The sequence below is a fragment of the Ptychodera flava genome, chromosome 1 (genome assembly GCF_041260155.1).
Source record: "Ptychodera flava strain L36383 chromosome 1, AS_Pfla_20210202, whole genome shotgun sequence".
NCBI lineage: Eukaryota > Metazoa > Hemichordata > Enteropneusta > Ptychoderidae > Ptychodera > Ptychodera flava.
Window position 1 is genome coordinate 27,180,911 of NC_091928.1, and position 6,000 is coordinate 27,186,910.

Genomic DNA, 6,000 nt, shown 5'->3' on the forward strand with positions numbered 1-6,000 from the left:
TTCAATTTTGAACAATGGAATAAAGCGACCCATTGTACGTCAAAAGGTTTACAGAGGCCATTATGCACCTGGCATGCGAGTTTGGGAGAATGACCTATCCCAGACAAGTAGGACAAGGGCTCTGGTCAACGGCAAATCTGCTTTTGAATAAGGGCTACAGAGTGGTACAATGCACCTGTGTAGAAGGAAACTGTTTTAGTCTTATTGGTTAAATAAAATGGTGTGCCTTACTCTGTCGTATTGGCTATTGGCTAGCGAGAAGGCATTCAATCTGTAGATGCATGTGAGTGCCTCGTAGATGCATCAGGCTTTCAATGCCATTTTGGTGTTTTTGACTAGTCAAGATGGATCTTGTCAACTTGTCTGATCTGATAACCCTAGAGACTTCCTAGAGGTCCATGGACGGCCATGTAAAAACAGCCAAAGTGGATTTTACACGGGCAAAGTGCCCTATAAGAGCAGCCGCTACTACAGAGTTCATCCAATCCACGATGTGTAGTTCAACTTATAAAAAAGAACTTGGCGATGATATCGCCGACAGGACCGTACTATCGATGACCCTTGCAAAGGGGTAATCAAGTTCTCCTACCAGAAAGTAGGCGTCTTTACGTGAAGCAAATGTGCGAGATGGCTTGGATAGAAGTCCATCACACTGGGCATTCTGGCAAGGTAATTTATTCTTTTACTGAGATAGTTATACAATCATAAAACGAATTACGTAAAATTATAAAATTAAATTCATTGATCAAACTATTTTGTTGTGTGTGTGGCAATATCACAGAATTTCTTTCCTCTATTCCACAAACGTATTAAATAAAAAGGCTGTACTTATTTCCATGCTATTTGTGACATATGTATTGTGTTTGATAATTTCAGGTGAATGTGGCAACATCTTTGTACCATCAGGGATTAGATGAGCAGCTTATCAAAGAACAAACAGGTCACAGATCAGATAACGGTGTACGCGCCTCAAATGTTTGTCGATCTCACTACAAAAACATGTGTCGAATACATCTACCATTTTCATCTACTGTTAAAGCAGAGGAAGCTGTAAGTAAACCAGTTTTTTAAGTTGCTACGAAACAACATAACAAAACAGACAGGATTCGGCCAACCCAAGAAGACGCCGAATCAAAAAATAGACAGATCTTCATCAAAAAATCATGTTGCTTATATTGAGCATGGTTCAAAGAAAGATAAAATTGAATTATAAAATGTGATGTTATAACATATCAGTTGAAAAATTGTCTTTATTGTGTTATTGAATGTGTGTGAATGCTTTTGGCATCTCGACTGGACCTATTGTTCTCAGGCAAATTAGTAATCCTTCATACTTTTTTTCATATTTAAATGAGTAATCACTACACGTTTATTGATATGATGATGATTTTCTTTCATTAAAGTGTGGTGATTACTTGTTTTCATATGAATAAAAGTGTAACTGATTACTAATTTGCATGAGAACAATAGGTGGCAGTCGTGATTTCAGGGATAAATGGATGGCAAGAACAATATGTCACATGACCTGGAGTGGTATAAATGCTGATAGCACGCTTGTACGATGATAAAGTAACTGTTGACACTGGAGTTGTGATGGTAGCCTTTACCTAGAATAGGAAGGGTCATCTTTCCCGGTCTTGATACTACATAAAAACGTAACTCCTACCGTAGTGTAGAGCTTGCCACACTTGATCACTAAGCCATTTTCACTGATTACTGCCTCCAAGATTAGACCATCTTGGATGACTCTGTGACCTCAGGAGACTGATTTGCAATGTTGTTGCATACAGCTCTGTGCTTGGGAAAACATCGGCGCTTTCTTTTGGGTCAGTTGCTCTGCAGCCACTACAAATTGTAAAGTGTACAGAAATTGTTATTGAAAATAAACAATTAGAATTGTACAGTCATACAGTATGTAAGCCAGTATGCGAGTAATATAGTTATTTATTTTCTTAAATATCAAACACAGAGATTAACATTGAGTGATGTACTGGGTCATTCTACCAACAAACAAGTCTAGTTCTCTACAAGTCGGGTCTGAAAAACTTTCCACCAGTATATATTGCTCCGACAAGTATGCTTTTCATGTATACAGTTAGTGTACATGTTTGCTTCATCAAGACAAAAGTTTTCAGGTCAACTTAGCGAGGGCTGGTGCAGTTCCACTAAGATATTTAGGTATAGCCATGGAGGTAGCAGAGGCAGCACAAATGACACTCATGCTGATACGACACATGAACAGGCGATACTGGGTAATAACCTCTAAATACTATTGTTTTCGATGTTTATCTACAAATGTGAGAACAGCCCAATGTTTTGACACCTTCCACAAAGCGCGTATGTGATTGGATAAAATGGCTATTCTGAGCATTTATAATTACCCCTAGGCCTATGTACTGGTCAGACATCATGTTGCCTATATAATAGTAGTTTTAAACATAGACAGGAGAGGGGAAAGTTCCCTATACTGTCTATTTTCTAAACTACAAAAGCTGTTACACTACTAAAACGTTTCGTTTGAGACGCCATGCAGAGTTCCTTCTCAGTGGATTCTAAATAGGGGTGGATTTAGATCAGACGCTACAAGACAGCAAACGAAACAGAAATTGTGTAACATACTTTAGAACTAAAAATTCATCTTCATCGAAAGAAACTTCAGTCATATGTTTTCACCGTGACAGCAACAACTGAGGTAGATCCAAGCAACAATGCAACAAATGACTCGCTACGCTAAAACCATAGGGCCTTGCACAAAAATCCGTCCCCAGGGATAGGGATGGGGTAGGGGTGTCTGAGCATAAGGTTCTTATTGCTATGGTTTATTCTAATTGATACGTTTGACTATGATATGTATTGCTAATAAGGATTTATACTACCAACCTTTCTTTGCAGCTTTGGTGTCTTTGTCTTATTTTAGCACTGGTTTTGTAACGATTTCGTTTCCTCTTTCGCCGTGCAACCTATTTGTCCTTTGACAATCTTAAGCGAAGTTTTGTCACTATGTTGCGTCTATTATCTGATCAGTTTGATTGCCTAATTCGCCAAGCAAGCAAGGTATTAATTTAGTCTATTATCTGATGAGTTTGAGTGCCTAATTTGCCATAATAAGCTAGGGTAAATTACTAATCTGTGAACGCTGTCACCAGATTATCACCGGATTAACTTTGACAAAGTCAACAACGAGCGCACCAGCAAAGTATAATCTTCAGTTACAGATTGGTGTAATGTTAATAAACTTACCTTAAATCGTGCTAAGACTAAGTATATTTTCTTTAGAAGTAATAAAAGAAAAAAAACTCAGCTAGGTTCACTCCTTATCAATAGTGAGATTATTGAAGAAGTGGAGGCCTCATCATTTGTAGGTATTCTTGATGACAGGCATCTGGCATGGTCAAAACATACTGAACAGGTTAAATGTACAGTCAGGAAAAAAGTTGGCATTCTTTTCAAACTAAGAAAGTACCTTCCCAAACACATTCTTGTATTAATCTACAAAGCTTTCATTCAACTTCATATAACAATGGACTAGAGGTCTGGGGAACCACATATCTGTCTCATTTGACATGCATTCACAAAAAATGGCAGTTGGAGCAACGGCGTTTAGTCATTTAACAGCACATTCATCCGATTTATTTCGACAGTTACACATTCTTGATATTTTCAAACTTCACACATTACAAGTTTGTTCTTTTATGTACGAGTTAATTAACAATACCTTGCCTCATCATTGTTCAAATTACTGTTCCATCTCATCACACTGCTATAGCACTTGACATAAAGAGATTGGAAACCTTTTTGTTCCAACTATCAACACAACTATAGACATGACGGAGTATTATTTCCTGTTGCACAAGTATCGATGTACTATCGCCCTTAGATATATGTTGATTAGATTAATCACGAATGTATTCGTTTAGGAAATGGACTTTGATTAGCAGTTTTGATATTTTCCATATATATATATTATATATATATATATATATATATATATATATATATATATATATATGTGTGTGTGTGTGTGTGTGTGTGTGTGTGTGTGTGTGTGTGTGTATAAGTTATGTATATTTACATTTATTTGTAAAAAGGGTAAATAAATTATTATTATTATAAAAATGGGCATATAGGCTACCACTTTGGCGTTTACACGCCCTCCGCTCTGCGTTACAGGGCTATAATACGGCTACGGCGTAGTCTAGCCGAGCAATCTTGACTCATACCGGCCGTAAGGCTAATAGCTGACCATCGCGCATCGGTTGATACCGTGGCAGAAAATTACTTTGATAGTAACCTCCGCGACTTTATTTTTAGGTCACGCGTACGTCAGTCCAAGGAGGTAAAAAGTTCTCGTCTTCCTCCATGGTTAGTCATGGAGCCAGGAATGGAGCTAGAACCTACATGCTTTAATGCAAGCATTGTTGAATATCTTGGTCATTGCAGATAATACTCACTGTATGTGTTTTGAATGTCATTACACACAGCTTCGCTAGGTGTGCATAGTTTTCCCTGTTTGATGAACGTTAGTGTTGTAATTGTAGGGAAATCAGGGAAACCAACAAATCTGTCTTGCTTTATTCGAAATCGCAATTGTCTTACAAAGAGCGTGGTACAACATGATGAGAATATTGTGCTGATGCAAAGAGTAATCTGAATTCGCTGCCCACATGTAGGGGTTGTCAACCTGATGTAATAGCCATACCCCAGATTTCCATAGATAAAGTGTGTGCGTAAACAGGAAAAGTAAATTTTAATAGACGTTATGGGTATGGCCGATTTTGCCCAAATCACAGGGGAAAGAAATCAGTCCCCTGGGACGGGGAATGAGGTTTTTTGTGCAACGGTTTACAGTATTTGATTTTATCAATTTTGACTGTTTTAAATGAAGAGTTCAACTCCACACCGTCTGACTGCTTTATATATTACCGAAAAGTCCTTATCTCCTCTCCAACTTGTGTATACACCACTGTAATTGCTCCGAAAACATTGCCAGCTTGCTAATCCGTATCAGCGGATTAATTGATTGAGTCAATACCACAGCATCCGCACGCACTAAAATAACGTGTGTGACGGCTACGACTGCACAGATGAATGCTGCTGCTTCCTTATGGAATAGACTTTCTAGTCATATTCGTTAAACATCAAAGACCTGATTCTTTGAGAAAGCATAGTCGTGCAACACTATGTAAAGCGCCAGTGACAATTTTCTTTATGCTTTGTTTAGAAAACTTTGGTGATTCAGCACAGATAACGTCTGAAGTTGTACTGAAAATAGCGTTTAGGACCCGATAAACAAAATGTTACACTTGGTGGGGGTGTTCGTGATAAGTGGAACGGCGTTTCTGTCCTATCACTGGCCATGCTTGGTTTAGACGTATTGACACACACACCCACTAACCCATTAAGCTGGCAAAAGCTGTCGCAGAAATTTGTGGCAAAAAGCTGTCATGACAGTTTCACCTGTAAAAAATAATGTTCGCATCAGGCAAATGGTGCCCGGATTTTGTTTACGCAAGCAAACACGTTTCTGAACAGTGGACTTTTAACCGCATCTACAGTAATCATTTTGCGAGGCGTCAGGCTAAATATGGTGTGTTTTATCTATTTTCATAGGTATTTCAATGACGGTAGATAAACAAGTTCAACGTATTCACTATAGAAGGTCATCTGCCCTAGTTATTTGTCAGGGCTTGTGGTACGTGACCTCCCGTCAGCTAAATTACATGCATGCCTTAGGCGGGAAGACGATAAATTACTGTGATTATTTGACAAACAAAATCTGCGCGATAATACAGAATGGGTGAAGAAAACAATCATGCATTGGCTTTATCAGACTTATTGCATACCAGTGACACTCGGTTACAGTCAGACGGCGTAGCAACAAAAACAGCAAGATTGTTACACGGATGAGAAATGTGCCTAATTTGCTACAGAGGTTCACATATCCGTATGGATCAAAATTAGCTATTGTTCGAAAAATTTCGAACACCGGAAAGGCTCGAT